Below are 16,095 nucleotides of genomic sequence, written 5' to 3' on the forward strand. Positions count from 1 at the left end.
GAGTGGAACAGACCAGAAGGACATGAGTGTAAGGCCAGCCCCTCACACCCTCACAGAGGGAGCAGAGGATCCAAGGAGCTCGCTCCTGACCCTCTGAAAATCCAGGAAGAACCACTCCGGGATGTTTCGAGAATTCCGTGCACCATCTTTCTTTGCCCCTTGTCTTTTTTGCCAGCTGAAACAATTTCCAGAAACCAAAGTAACGCTGAGGAAAAACCCCAGGATGAGTCCTCATCAGAAGTGTCCAGTGGAAGGAGGGGCAGAGCCGGGCAGTCCCTGGTTTGCAAGTTTCCAGTAAGCCCGTCTGGAATGAGGGGAATTGGGTGGCTCGTGGCCCACATCATCCCTGCTACTTTTCAGAAACTTGTCAAAGAGGGGAGTTGTTTAGTCCTGTTCAGTGGGGCTTCAATATTAACTTAATGTGCACAGAACACCTGCCTGGGCCATACCTGTGAACACAACAAATCCCTGCCCTCGTGGAGGGTCGGGGGCGGATTAAGGAAGGAGAGCAGCACCGGGTGTCTCATGGGTTTTGCTCCAGCTGCTTCCTCTCCCTGGAATCCCCACCCCAGATTTCAGCTCAGCTAATTCCCTCACTGCCTTAGAGTCTTGCTGAAATCTCACCCTCTTGATGAGGCCTGTTCTGACCACATGGTATTAATAATTACAATCAACACAAATAACAATGCAAAGAACAGAATGGGGAGGAGCTGCTGCAAGGCGCTAAGTGCTTTCCCCTGGAGCCACTCTGCATGCGTCATCTTCTCAATCCTCACACGCCATCGCAAGGCGGTCTTCATCAGCACAGAAATGTTCACTGGGCCAAGTTCATACCGCTTCAAATTTGAGGACATTGGGACTTGATAACAGTCCTAACTCCAAAGCCCATGCTCTTAACCCCAGATCTAAACGGCTGCTGTGGGTTGAACTGTGTCCCCCAAAAGGATTTGCTGAAGTCCTCACCCCCAGAACCTGTGAATGAGACCTTATTTGGGTCTTTACAGATGTCATCAAGTTAGATGAGGTCGTAGTGGAGTAGGGCAGGCCCTAATCCTATAATATAACTGGTGGCCTTATGAGAAGAGAGAGACACAGAGACACCGAGAGAACAAGCCATGTGATGGCAGACTGATGCGTGTGACAGAGCTAGGTGCTGAGTATGTGTTTAAAATGTTTCATACTAAAAACTTGTTTTTACGACTTTACAGGGGCTTCCCTGGTGGCACAGTGGTTGAGAATCCGCCTGCCAATGCAGGGGACACAGGTTCAAGCCCTGGTCTGGGAAGATCCCACATGCCGCAGAGCAACTAAGCCCATGCGCCACAACTACTGAGCCTGCGCTCTAGAACCTGTGAGCCACAACTACTGAGCCCGCGTGCCACAACTACTGAAGCCCGCACACTTAGAGCCCGTGCTCCGCAACAAGAGAAACCACCGCAATGAGAAGCCTGCACACTCCAACGAAGAGTAGCCCCCGCTCACCACAACTAGAGAAAGCCCGTGTGCAGCAACGAAAACCCAATGCAGCCAAAAGCAAATAAATAAATTAAAAAAACAAAAAACTTTGCAAAAACTTTTTACAGAAGTAAACAGTTTGCTTTCTTTTTAAAGTAATTTTATCTTAACCTAGACGTATTAACATTACATAAGTGATAGGATATAGCCAAGAATTAAAAAGCAGACACTTGAGATTTTTCAAGTGGTAACAGAGATTCACTCAGCAATCACTTGAAATGCGTTCATTAGAAATTGGCCACGCTACTCATGATTACTAGCATTTCAAAGCTGGCACTCAAAAGTTGCCATATTATAGATTTCAGACAACTTAACACAACACTTAGTGATGAATAATTTAGATTTCTTCGTAATACCTGTGCACCTGAAAGTTCTATTTATTATGCTATAGTTGATCCAAATGCTCTTTTATGGAATAGGCGTTTTTAAGGAATGTGAACAGTTATTGAAGAACAGTGGGTGCTTTCCTCTGTCATCTGCAAATTGTCTTGAAGAATGCTCCCCACCTCTGCTGTGAAACAGAAATGATGGTGTAAGCAAGTGGGGAGCACACCTTGCAGGGAAGTGAAACGATGGGAAATGGCCTCCCCCCCGCAGCAGCTCACTGGCAGCCTCGGACCCTTCTGCTGGTCCACGGTCATTTTCAGGTGGGGGTCACTGACTTGGGGAACAGCCCTCCTCCTCCCCCAGCCTTGTGCTTGGGGCCCTGTGAGTCCACAGCCCCCACTGCACCTCCTGCCTCCCTGCCCTCCGCGTCCAGCCTAGATGCCCGTGACGCTCCCCGCCCGCGAACAGACGCCTCCCGCCTCCGAGCCCCACGAGAGGTAGGACGCCCCGAGCCCTACGCACCACGAGTCCTTGCTCCGTCCTGCCTTCTTCCCTGAGCGCCCAGAGCAGGCTTGAAACCACCTGGCATCCACAAGCAGCGGAAGGACGCTCCCAGGAAGCCGCCGTAAAATCCCTCACCTCTCCTAGCCTGCGGTCCCCCTCTGCAGAGTCACTGAGCGGGATACATACATGGACACACACGCTTCCGCGGAAGGGCGCACCGGGAATGCGCAAGGACTGTGTACGTGTGAGGAGCAGATGCTGCCATCGTTGACACGGTGGTCACCTGAGTCCCTAGGAAGGTGACAAGATCCTGTTCGTCTCCATTCACTTACCCTGGCACCTGGGAGGTGCTTCCTGAATGTTCACCCAATGTTTGATGAGCGGTCGGTAAGGGCCAGTACTGATACACCTACTAGGATCGTGAATCTGGTGACGTGCTCCGGTCACAAGAGCTCTTCCTTCGAACTTGCTGGCTTACTTGATAAAGCTGGAAAGATGCCACAGAAGATGGAGCGTCATCTACAAGCTCAGAGGCGGCCCTCTTCTCTGCCTTAAGCTTCTGCGTTCGAGGACTGACACAGGGATCCTGGAAGGAGATGCTGAACAAAGGTTCCTGAGGATAAGGGGGTTCTTCTGCCTTTTCTAACACAAAGGGCACTCCCTTACTGGAGGACCCCCAGACAGGTGCCCTCAGTCAGAGACAGCTGCCCTCACGGGAGGGGATGCCGGAGGGCACAGAGGTCAAGAGCAGGGCACACAGTGGACCCCAAGTGAAGGGAGCTCCCTCCCCCTGTGAGGAGAACAGAGAAAAGGACACCAGCGCCTGCTCAGAGACGAAAATGAGCCTGGCTTCAGGAGCTGGGAGTGGAACAGACCAGAAGGACATGAGTGTAAGGCCAGCCCCTCACACCCTCACAGAGGGAGCAGAGGATCCAAGGAGCTCGCTCCTGACCCTCTGAAAATCCAGGAAGAACCACTCCGGGATGTTTCGAGAATTCCGTGCACCATCTTTCTTTGCCCCTTGTCTTTTTTGCCAGCTGAAACAATTTCCAGAAACCAAAGTAACGCTGAGGAAAAACCCCAGGATGAGTCCTCATCAGAAGTGTCCAGTGGAAGGAGGGGCAGAGCCGGGCAGTCCCTGGTTTGCAAGTTTCCAGTAAGCCCGTCTGGAATGAGGGGAATTGGGTGGCTCGTGGCCCACATCATCCCTGCTACTTTTCAGAAACTTGTCAAAGAGGGGAGTTGTTTAGTCCTGTTCAGTGGGGCTTCAATATTAACTTAATGTGCACAGAACACCTGCCTGGGCCATACCTGTGAACACAACAAATCCCTGCCCTCGTGGAGGGTCGGGGGCGGATTAAGGAAGGAGAGCAGCACCGGGTGTCTCATGGGTTTTGCTCCAGCTGCTTCCTCTCCCTGGAATCCCCACCCCAGATTTCAGCTCAGCTAATTCCCTCACTGCCTTAGAGTCTTGCTGAAATCTCACCCTCTTGATGAGGCCTGTTCTGACCACATGGTATTAATAATTACAATCAACACAAATAACAATGCAAAGAACAGAATGGGGAGGAGCTGCTGCAAGGCGCTAAGTGCTTTCCCCTGGAGCCACTCTGCATGCGTCATCTTCTCAATCCTCACACGCCATCGCAAGGCGGTCTTCATCAGCACAGAAATGTTCACTGGGCCAAGTTCATACCGCTTCAAATTTGAGGACATTGGGACTTGATAACAGTCCTAACTCCAAAGCCCATGCTCTTAACCCCAGATCTAAACGGCTGCTGTGGGTTGAACTGTGTCCCCCAAAAGGATTTGCTGAAGTCCTCACCCCCAGAACCTGTGAATGAGACCTTATTTGGGTCTTTACAGATGTCATCAAGTTAGATGAGGTCGTAGTGGAGTAGGGCAGGCCCTAATCCTATAATATAACTGGTGGCCTTATGAGAAGAGAGAGACACAGAGACACCGAGAGAACAAGCCATGTGATGGCAGACTGATGCGTGTGACAGAGCTAGGTGCTGAGTATGTGTTTAAAATGTTTCATACTAAAAACTTGTTTTTACGACTTTACAGGGGCTTCCCTGGTGGCACAGTGGTTGAGAATCCGCCTGCCAATGCAGGGGACACAGGTTCAAGCCCTGGTCTGGGAAGATCCCACATGCCGCAGAGCAACTAAGCCCATGCGCCACAACTACTGAGCCTGCGCTCTAGAACCTGTGAGCCACAACTACTGAGCCCGCGTGCCACAACTACTGAAGCCCGCACACTTAGAGCCCGTGCTCCGCAACAAGAGAAACCACCGCAATGAGAAGCCTGCACACTCCAACGAAGAGTAGCCCCCGCTCACCACAACTAGAGAAAGCCCGTGTGCAGCAACGAAAACCCAATGCAGCCAAAAGCAAATAAATAAATTAAAAAAACAAAAAACTTTGCAAAAACTTTTTACAGAAGTAAACAGTTTGCTTTCTTTTTAAAGTAATTTTATCTTAACCTAGACGTATTAACATTACATAAGTGATAGGATATAGCCAAGAATTAAAAAGCAGACACTTGAGATTTTTCAAGTGGTAACAGAGATTCACTCAGCAATCACTTGAAATGCGTTCATTAGAAATTGGCCACGCTACTCATGATTACTAGCATTTCAAAGCTGGCACTCAAAAGTTGCCATATTATAGATTTCAGACAACTTAACACAACACTTAGTGATGAATAATTTAGATTTCTTCGTAATACCTGTGCACCTGAAAGTTCTATTTATTATGCTATAGTTGATCCAAATGCTCTTTTATGGAATAGGCGTTTTTAAGGAATGTGAACAGTTATTGAAGAACAGTGGGTGCTTTCCTCTGTCATCTGCAAATTGTCTTGAAGAATGCTCCCCACCTCTGCTGTGAAACAGAAATGATGGTGTAAGCAAGTGGGGAGCACACCTTGCAGGGAAGTGAAACGATGGGAAATGGCCTCCCCCCCGCAGCAGCTCACTGGCAGCCTCGGACCCTTCTGCTGGTCCACGGTCATTTTCAGGTGGGGGTCACTGACTTGGGGAACAGCCCTCCTCCTCCCCCAGCCTTGTGCTTGGGGCCCTGTGAGTCCACAGCCCCCACTGCACCTCCTGCCTCCCTGCCCTCCGCGTCCAGCCTAGATTCCAGTCCAGACAGCACCAACCCCCTGCTCTCCCCCTGAAAAATCGCAGCCCTGGATGGCCTCATGCTCTGCCTTGGCTGACCGCAGCTGTCACTTTTCATTTGCTTAGTTTTTCACCACCTATCATTAATTCAGCTCCAAACACTCAGCAAGAAATGCTAGTCCCCTCACACTGAGTTCAAAAACATGAGCTAACCCATCTGTGCCCTTGTTCTTAGATGCGTCCCTCCCGGGCCTTGCCACCCTCCTGCCCAGCCTGGACCAGTGACTTTTCTAGACCTGTTGCCTAGCCAGATGCTTGTCGATTTTATTAGTTCTTCCCGAAACCAACATTTTCCTTTGTTGGTAATATTTAATTTTTGTTTTGTATATTTTTAATTTCAGCTCATAAAATTTCCCTCCTTCTGCTTTCCTTGAGTTTATTGTGTTCTTATCGCAAGTTCTTAAATAGATCACTAAAATCATTAATATTCAGGCTTTTCTGTTGTTGTTCTAAGGTAAGCATTTAAGATTAAAATTTCCCTTTTATGGCATCCCATAAGCCTTAATTTGTAGTGTTTATTTGTAGCATATTTCTTATCATTCAGTTTAAATATTTTCTAATTTCCCTTATGGTTTCTTTTTGACCCATGAATTATATAGAAGTATATTTCCTATTTCCCAGATGTATGGGGTTCTCTTTCTATGTTTTTGTTATTGATTTCCGACTTAACTGCATTGTGGTCAGAGAATGTGGCCGATGTGAGAAATTCTTGGAAATTTGTTGAGACTTGCTTCATGACCCCACCACATGGCCAGTTTCATAAATGGTTTGAATGTATTTCTTTTCGTTTGTTGAGAGCAATGTCTGATAGGTGGTTATTACACAAGTTTGTTAATTCTGCTCCTCAAATCTTTTCTCTCCTCACTGATCTTTAAAAACTATTTCACCTATCAATTACTGAAAGGTATTAAAATATCCTATATGATTTCTTTTTCTCCTTGTGTTTTGTCAAGTTTTGCTTAATATATTTTACCTGAATAGAATGTTATTGCTTATATAAGTTTAGCATTGTAATATGTTCCTAGTGATTTAAACCTTTTATCATTATTTAGAGACTCTATAATAATGGTTTTGCTTTAAAACCTGTTTTGGTTTTTTTATTTTTTAATCAATGTAGCTTCACAAACTTTCTTTTGGTTAGTATTTGGTATATCCTTTTCCAACATTTACTTTCAATTTTTTGTATGTTTTAGATGTTTCTCTTATAATCGTCATATGGATTTTTTTTTTTTTTTTTTTTTTTTTTTTTTTGCGGTACGCAGGCCTCTCACTATTGTGGCCTCTCCCATTGCGGAGCACAGGCTCCAGACGCGCAGGCTGAGCGGCCATGGCTCATGGGCCCAGCCGCTCCGTGGCATGTGGGATATTCCCGGACTGGGGCACGAACCCGTGTCCCCTGCATCAGCCAGCGGACCCTCAACCACTGCGCCACCAGAGAAGCCCTGGATAGATTTTTTTAAAAATACATTCTGTCAATTTTTGTTTTTAGAACATTTTACGTCCATTTGTTATAATTACTGATATATTTGTATTTGGGTTTACTTTGTGTTTTCTATTTTCATGGGCTTATTTTATGTTTCTTTTTCCCTCCTATTCTTTTGATTATTTTTTTCTCATTCCACTCCATTTCTTATTCCATATTTTCCTTCTATTTGGAATTTGTTCATATTTCAACACTGTCTCAACTACATAGGAACTTTTTTTTTTAAATAATACATTACTTTATTTTATTATTATTATTTTTTTTTGTGGTACGCGGGCCTCTCACTGTTGTGGCCTCTCCCGTTGCGGAGCACAGGCTCCGGACGCGCAGGCTCAGCGGCCATGGCTCACGGGCCCAGCCACTCCGCAGCATGTGGGATCCTCCCAGACCAGGGCACGAACCTGCGTCCCCTGCATCGGCAGGGGGGCTCTCAACCACTGCGCCACCAGGGAAGCCCCTAGATAGGAACTTTTTTAAGACATTTAACTATCATGCAGTTACCCCAACTGAACATAATTAACAAAATCCCTTAATATCATGTAATACTCTTCAGTTTCAAACATCCCCAATGCCACACACATTTGGCGTGTTCATATCAGGATCTAAACAAGAGCCACACGTTGGAGTTGGTTGATTTCTCTCTCATTTCTTTTAAGCTGTAAGAATTCTCTACCCACCTCCCTTTTTCCAGGTCATTTAGTTGCTGAAGAAATCGAGAGGCTTATCCAACAGATCTCTGCACAGTCTGGATTGCTGATGTCTCTCTGGGTGTCATTTAGCATGTTCCTCTATCCCAGTAGTTAGACCTGGGGCTTCTTCAGACTCAGGTTTCATTTTTTGCAAAAACATTTCATAGACGGGACTTGTACTTCCTATTACAAGACAGTCAGCCATTGTGTGTTTCCTGACATGCAATTCAGCAAAAAAAACAGAAAGCAAACACTCAAAAACAAGAAATGGAGTGTCAAAAAGCCTCAGAAGGGCTTCCCTGGTGGCACAGTGGTTAAGAATCCGCCTGCCAATGCAGGGGACACGGTTTTGAGCCCTGGTCCGGGAAGATCCCACATGCCGTGGAGCAACTAAGCCCATGCACCACAACTACTGAAGCCCATGCACCTAGAGCCCATGCTCCGCAACAAGAGAAGCCACTGCAATGAGAGGCCCATGCACCACAACGAAGAGTAGCCCCCGCTCGCCATAACTAGAGAAAGCCCACGTGCAGCAACGAAGACCCAACACAGCCAAAAAAAAAGCCTCAAATATTCCATTGCTGCTCCAGTTTGGCATAAACAAAAAAACTTAACATTCCAGAGTCTTTAGTCTTATTTTAGACCATCCATTTTCATCTTTCATTTAGTTGAAAATTATTAAATAAGAATATTTTAAAAGAAATATTTATTTTGTGAGATATCATAAAAATTTTCCTATGTATTCAGTGAAAGAGAAAAGTATGACCACATTATACTAACACTAGTCAGTCCAGCAGCTATCATAAACTTCTTATTCTTGGCTCTTTGGAGGTAAGAAAATTTAAACATTTAAAAGATGAAATAGCGGCTTCCCTGGTGGCGCAGTGGTTGAGGGTCCGCCTGCCGATGCAGGGGTTCGTGCCCCAGTCTGGGAAGATCCCACATGCCGCGGAGCGGCTGGGCCCGTGAGCCATGGGCGCTGAGCCTGCGCGTCCAGAGCCTGTGCTCCGCAACAGGAGAGACCACAGCAGTGAGAGGCCTGCGTACCGCAAAAAAAAATTTTTTTTTAAAGATGAAATAAAAATGATTAAAATACACATAAATATTTCATGATGATTTGGTAAAATGGGTTTTAAGTACCATTTCTGAACAATGCACTCCAACTATTAAAGAAATATCAAAGCTTTATCCTTGGATTTTATCCAATGTATGTTGAAAATTTTGGTGGCTCAAGAAATTTTTTCAGCTGTAATTAACAGAATCAGCTTAACTATCATACTGCTTTGGCTATTTAAAGTTCTTTTCTTTCTAGTTAACGATACAGCCAAGAGATGAGTATTGAGAGCAGTTGAAAAGAATTACGTTCTGGGGCTTCCCTCGTGTGGCAGTGGTTAAGAATCTGCCTGCCAGTGCAGGGGAAACGTATTCGAGCTCTGGGCCAGGAAGATCCTACCTGCCGTGGAGCAACTAAGCCCGTGCACCACAACTACTGAGCCTGTGCTCTAGAACCCATGAGCCACAGCTACTGAGCCTTCGTGCCACAACTACTGAAGACCTCGCCCCTAGAGCCCATGCTCCACAACAAGAGAAGCCACTGCAAATGAGAAGCCCACACACCACAACGAAGAGTAGCCCCTGCTCGCCACAACTAGAGAAAGCCTGTGAGCAGCAACAAAGACCCAACGCAGCCAAATAATTAAATAAATAAATTTATAAAAAAAAAATTATGTCCTGATAAGTTTTTTTCAAAGCTGGTTTTTACACATATTATTTCTTATCAATGCTCTCTTTGCTTTGCTCTCATGAAACTCTCCCTCAAGATGGATATATATTGACAACAGCCCAGGGATGGAAGAGGGAAATAAAGGAAAGTTGTCATTCTCTCCATCCCTTTTTGAATATCTCAACTCAGGTCAAAATACCTCAGTTCTGGGCCTCCCTGGTGGCGCAGTGGTTGAGAGTCCGCCTGCCGATACAGGGGACGTGGGTTCGTGCCCCGGTCCGGGAGGATCCCACGTGCCGCAGAGCAGCTGGGCCCATGAGCCATGGCCGCTAAGCCTGCGCGTCCAGAGCCTGTGCTCCGCAACCGGAGAGGCCACAACTGTGAGAGGCCCGCGTACGGCAAGAAAAAAACACACAAAAAAACGTCAGTTCTAACACCAGGCTTCAACCTTAACATAAATGTGCATAAGAAGGAAGAATACAGGAAACGCTAGGGGTTTGCCATGTTTCCATTAATCACTCAAGGAGTTTTTCCCTTTACTTGGCACCCCAGTGTTTTGTACACCTGAAATAATGCAACCTGGTAAGATTTAGGGCTGGTGAAGGGGCTAACTTCTTTTGTAAAGTGGGGAAAAAGCTACAATGAACTCAGGTATATTCCCAGACAGCTCCATCTAGGAAATAGTATACATTTAAGTTGAAAATCCAGAAGTTGATTCTCTGTAAATTATCTTTTCTTGTGTGTCTCTTGGAAAGCTTCTGCACCCTCCTCGGGTTACCCATGCTCTTATTTGAAGACCTCCCATTTTTAAGTGTATACTGATACCACAGGAGACTAGAATCAACTTCACCCCCTTTTAAGTACATTCCCTAGGTTTCTACCAGCTGACAGCACACATTCAGAACCTAAATGAGTGCCATCAGAGCATCATCCTAGGAAACCTGGAGTAAACTGACCATTTCTCAGAGATAATCTGAATCAAATTGGAAAGTATATGCCAACCTCATTTAGCATCACAATTTAACAGTACTGGAAGTCAGCCCTTTACCAGCTTATGAAACTCACTCTGTACAAGTATTGCGTTGGGTTCAAGTTACACCCAGATGGCAGTTGCTCGAAATAACCTTTGCGTGGAAAGGTACTATGCTCTTCTGCAAGTGGGAAATGACTGCTTTCCTACTGGGGAAAGGTGGGGACAGAGTGGGTCTTGTGCAGTGTATGTAGGGATGGTCTTTAATCTCTGACTTGTCGGCATGGGGGGAAGATGCAGGGGGTGGGGTGGGGCAGAGGTCCTAGAACAGGGCCCCGGAGAGGAGCAGCCCATGTCCTTCTTGTCTTCTAGGCAGTGCTTCCCCTCTCAGCTACGCCTGGGGAGGAGGAGACACTGCCAGCAGGGAGGAACTCCACCAGGGCCCTCAGTGAAGCAGAGCTGCCTCAGGACCACGTGGTGCCCTGAATCTGGGAAGGTCTGCCAACAGGAGCTGTGTGGAGGGAGTTAACACAGCAAGCTCATCAACAATAGAATTAGTTGGGCTTCCCTGGTGGCGCAGTGGTTAAGAATCCACCTGCCAATGCAGGGGACACAGGTTCAAGTCTGGGAAGATCCCACATGCTGCAAAGCAACAAAGCCCGTGCATCACAACTACTGAGCCTGCGCTCTAGAGCCCGTGAGCCACAACTACTGAGCCCACGTGCCACAACTACTGAAGCCCGTGTGCCTAGAGCCCATGCTCCGCAACCAGAGAAGCCACTGCAATGAGAAGCCGACGCACCACAACGAAGAGTAGCCCCTGCTCGCTGCAACTAGAGAAAACCCACGCATAGCAACGAAGACCCAATGCAGCTATAAATAAATTAAAATTTTAAAAATTAAGAGAATTAGCATAAATTGTAATTTGAGTTTATTAAATATCAGTGGGAAAGGTATAAAATCTTATTGCTTTCACTTTAAAAACTTGTTCTATGAAATTTAAATGTTCATTCAGCTTAATAAAAAATTATATTTTTACCAAAATAATGATTGGCATGTGGCTTTCTGGAAGCCACCAAAATGCACAATAGGAAGCACAAAAGCACAGCTGTTAGAAGTGTAGGTGCTGAAATAAAAATACGTGTGGGTGCTGGCATTCTAGGCTCCACTTGACGGATGTGCCATCTGGAGCAGGTCGGCAGCCCTAAAGCTCAGTTTTCTGTGTTTTAAGTGGAGATACAGCATCAAACCCATCCTCATAGAGTTGGTGTGAGAATTAACCGAGATAATGCATACAAAGCAGTTGGAACCAAGTAAAAGCTCCATAAACTGCTATTATCATAGATCATGATAGAGTCATACAATGGAATACTACATAGACGGTCAGAATTATGCTGTAGATGGATGCGTATTTGCCAAAGAAAAATGGTGTAAAATGGCATGGACAGTACTTCATTTTTGTACGTTACAAATGTATAGATAAGTGATTAGAAAAAAAGTCTAGAAATACGTTATACCAAAGAACCAACAGCAGTTACCTCTGGATAATGGAATTTCAAGAGAATTTTTTTAATTATTATTTCTTCCACCATGTGAGTATACAATAGGAAATCTGCTACCCAGAAGAGGGCCCTCACCCTACCCTGCTGGCACCCTGATCTCAGGCTTCCAGCCTCCAGGAGAAAGAAATCTCTGTCGTTTATAAGCCACCCGGCCTGTGACACTTCGTTACAGCAGCCCAAATGGGCTAAGACAGGGTTACTTAAGAAAAAGCCTGACTCTGAGATAATAAGCCTTTGGTTGTATGGTTCTATCCAGTGATGGTGAGTAATCCTGGCTGCCTCCGCGGTTTACCCAATTTGCAGCAATTACTTCAATGGGGAAGGGGGGCCATGAGTGGAATAAAAACTGCAAAACTAAAGTTACAAAATGTTGACAACTGTCATAATCAATAATTCTTGCTTAATGGAAATCTACTTACACAATCTGAAATTTGAAAAGTACCAAATTACCATCATTCCTAAGATATGCCCTCCAATTTTATAGAATTTAAGTACTCTACCCCCTGATATTTTTCTTGACTGCATTACTGGCCAGCCCATCCACCTCTCCCTCTGTAAGTATTCTGACTAAATACTGACAACGGCCAACTCTGTACCAAGTTCACGCAATGGCACAAGAGCTGCTCCTGAGAACCAGCCAGTTAATAAGCAAAGGCCTTGCCTTGCGTCCTGGCTCCTGAGAAAAGCTATAGGTTGACTGCCTTAGTGACAGGTTACATGTAAAGGTGAGGCACAGTGGGCTCTGGAGGGCAGTACTGCTCTCCCACTTGGGTTCCGCTGCCCCCCAAGAGCAGCAGTTGTCTCCTGTCTCTACTTGTTGCACCCCTCTCTGCTGTGTGTCTTCGGTAGCTTATGGCTCCTGTTTCCCTGTGTGTCTTTCACAGCTTCTACCCTGGCTCTGACTTGATGCATCTTACACTCAAGCTCCGAGGGGCTGGGAAAGCTGAGCCAATCACACAGATGAGATCCAGGCTTTGAGCAGGCCACCCCTGGGTCAGGTGCCCATCCTGATGCAGCCAGCACTGGGCCAGAACTGCAGAGTCACGTCACACAGACCATGCCTGCCTGTGCAGGAAGAAACCCCCCGTAGCACCCTATGGGCATGAAAAGCCTTCCAAGATCTCCCCAGAAAGCAGCTGTATAATTAACCAGCGAGCATCCTGCCTGTTCTGCTCACTAGAGTTGAAAATAAAACTATCCATACAGACTCAATGGACTAATGTAATGACTTTGATCTAACATTAGCTCAAGTTACTAATGAGCTTCTAAATTTCAGCAAACACTGAGACAAAGCTATACTCCAAATCAGGATGGGATATTTCAGTTCAGAATTTAGGTACTGTTAAGTGAGGTTTTATAAGGTAATCTACTGTTCAACCAGGGCACAATGCTTATTCCCAAAATTCTCCTGTTCGAATATTTTTACTGTTTAGCGTATGGCACACACTAAATGACAAATTTTCTTGAACTCTTGACGGCTGGCTAATTTTATGCTTGCGTTAATCTTAAAAATTATAATTCTCATGGAAAATTCACAGCCAAATTTTCTTACACACAATAAATTCAAGCTGGCTTCTTTCTTGTAGTTTATCTGGGCACATGACCTGTTTTGTTGTTTTTTTGTTTTTTAACATCCAACCCATTTTGTAAGTTTCCTCTTCGACCTTGACCTTGGTCATGCTGACATCAGACTAACAAAGGAGACTTCTGAACCAAGCCTGGCACTGCCCAGTTCAGGGAAGACCTCTGTATAGCACACTGAGGTCAGATCTCTTTCTTCCTTCAGCCAAGTGCTGCCTCTAAGGCTTTTCATTGGTTTGTCTCCAGCTGGCTGTTCCTCTCTCCTCTTAACTACTGTAGCTGGTTTTCTTTTCTTCTGGGCTACCTCCTTAAAGATCGAGCAAAAGAGCCCTCCCAACTTTAGAAGCTCTGGGATGGGAACCTTTTTAGTTCAGGGAAGCATTTGATACTCCTTTCATGTTTGTGTTTTGGTTGACTCGCTTTAATTTCAAAAGACTTATGTAGCTAATCTTTCCTCTATCAAAATCAAAGGAAAGTTGGCCTTTCCTTGGAAATGAAATCTTTAACAAAAACCACATTAAAGACCAAGTAACAAGAAATGAACTGATATTATGAAAGAATTCAGAGAAAAGTAAGTATCATAGAATAATTTGAAAACAAGGCTAAGAAGAAACTTTATATTCAGTGCCATATCACATACTGTATGTCACACTGAGGACAGAATCAAGCATTTAATCTGATCTTAAAAGAGAAAAGAAGGAAAGCAAAGTAAACGGACAAGATGACAGGCTAAGCCTTCCCGAGTGTCGGCTCACCCAGCCCCGTCACTGGGCCCAGGAGGCACGTGGAGGTCACGTGGCTTGCCCAGGGTTGTGCAGATTTTAGGAGACAGAGCAGGAGTTCAAACCTAGGGGTACTCGAAACTGAAGTCCTTGCCTTGCTGACGGGCCATTTCTGGAATAAAACTGGCACACCAGTCAATGCTTCTTTTTTCATAATGATTTAAGATATAAGCATCTCTTGCTAAGGTAGGGGAGTCTGAACCAATTGTATCTTGTCCTCAAGCAACACCACACTTAATGATGAAATTTATACTGCTTACTTCCTAAGATCAAGGAGAGGACAAGACAAGGGTATCTGCTCTCACCACTTCTATTCAGAATCATAGTGCAGTAAGACAAGAAAATTATATAAAGCATCCAAAATGAGAAGCAACAAAAACTATGATTATCTACGTAGAGAAGCAAATGAACTTCTACAAAAAATCTACTAAAACTAGTGAGTTTAGCAATGTTTTAGAATAAGAAATCAATAGTCAAAAATCAATTGTATTTCTATATACAAGCAACAAGCAATCAAAAAATCAAAAAATTTAAATCCCATTTATAACAGCATTAAAATATGAAATGCTTAGAGTAAATCTGATAAAAGATATATACAGCCTATACACTGAAACGTACTAAATACTGCTGAGAAATTAATGAAGACCTAAATAAAGGGAGTGATCTACCTTGCTCATGGGTCAGAAGACTCAGTATCATTAAAATGTAAGTCCTCCCAAAATTGATTATAGATTCAAAACAATGCCAACCAAAATTCCAGCAGGATTTTTTGTAGAAACTGACAAACTGATTGTAAAATGCATATGAAAATTCAAAGGTCTTAGATTAGTCACAACTCTGAAAAAGAACAAGATTAGAGGAATAAAACTACCTTATGTCAAGATTTATTATAAAGCTATGATAATCAAAACAATGTAATATTGATGTAATGACAGACAACTATATCAACAGAACAGAAGAGCGTCCAGAAATAGACCCACACATATACAGACAACTGAATTTTGACAAAGATGCAAAAGCAATTCAGTGGAGAAAGAAGAGTCTTTTCAATGAATGGTGCTGGAACAACTGGATATTCATGTGCAAAAAATAAAAGAAACTTTGATCCATACTTTTCACCACATACAAATATTAACTCAAAACTCAACAAGCTTCAAAAGAAGATACACAATCCACAATTTTTATAACATTTCATCTATAATAGCCACTATAAAATATAAATTACTAGATGTGAAAAGAAACAAAAAATGACCTATAATCAAGAGAAAAGTCATTCAATAAAAGTAGACCTATGAATGATCCAGACATTACAATTAGCAGACAAAGATTTTAAAATAACTATGATAAGCGTGTTAAAGAACTTACAGGGCTTCCCTGGTGGTGAAGTGGTTGAGATTCCACCTGCTGATGCAGGGGACACGGGTTTGTGCCCTGGTCCGGGAAGATCCCACATGCTGAGGAGCAGCTAGGCCCATGAGCCATGGCCGCTGAGCCTGCGCGTCCGGAGCCTGTGCTCCACAGCGGGAGAGGCCACAACAGTGAGAGGCCCGCGGACCGCAAAAAAAAAAAAAAAAAAAAAAAAAAAAAAGAACTTACAGAAAACAGGGGTGTGCTGGGGAGAGATGGGAGAACTTCAGGAGAGAGGTGGAAACTATAAAAGGGAACCAAATGGAAATCCTAGAACTGAAGAATATGTTGTCCAAAATTTTTTAAATTATTCAACCAGAAATCAGAAAAACAGAGGCTTAGTGACTGGTAGAAAGCTATCAAAC

The sequence above is a fragment of the Lipotes vexillifer genome, unplaced genomic scaffold (assembly GCF_000442215.2).
Source record: "Lipotes vexillifer unplaced genomic scaffold, Lipotes_vexillifer_v1.1 scaffold472, whole genome shotgun sequence".
In the NCBI taxonomy this organism is placed as follows: Eukaryota; Metazoa; Chordata; class Mammalia; order Artiodactyla; family Lipotidae; genus Lipotes; species Lipotes vexillifer.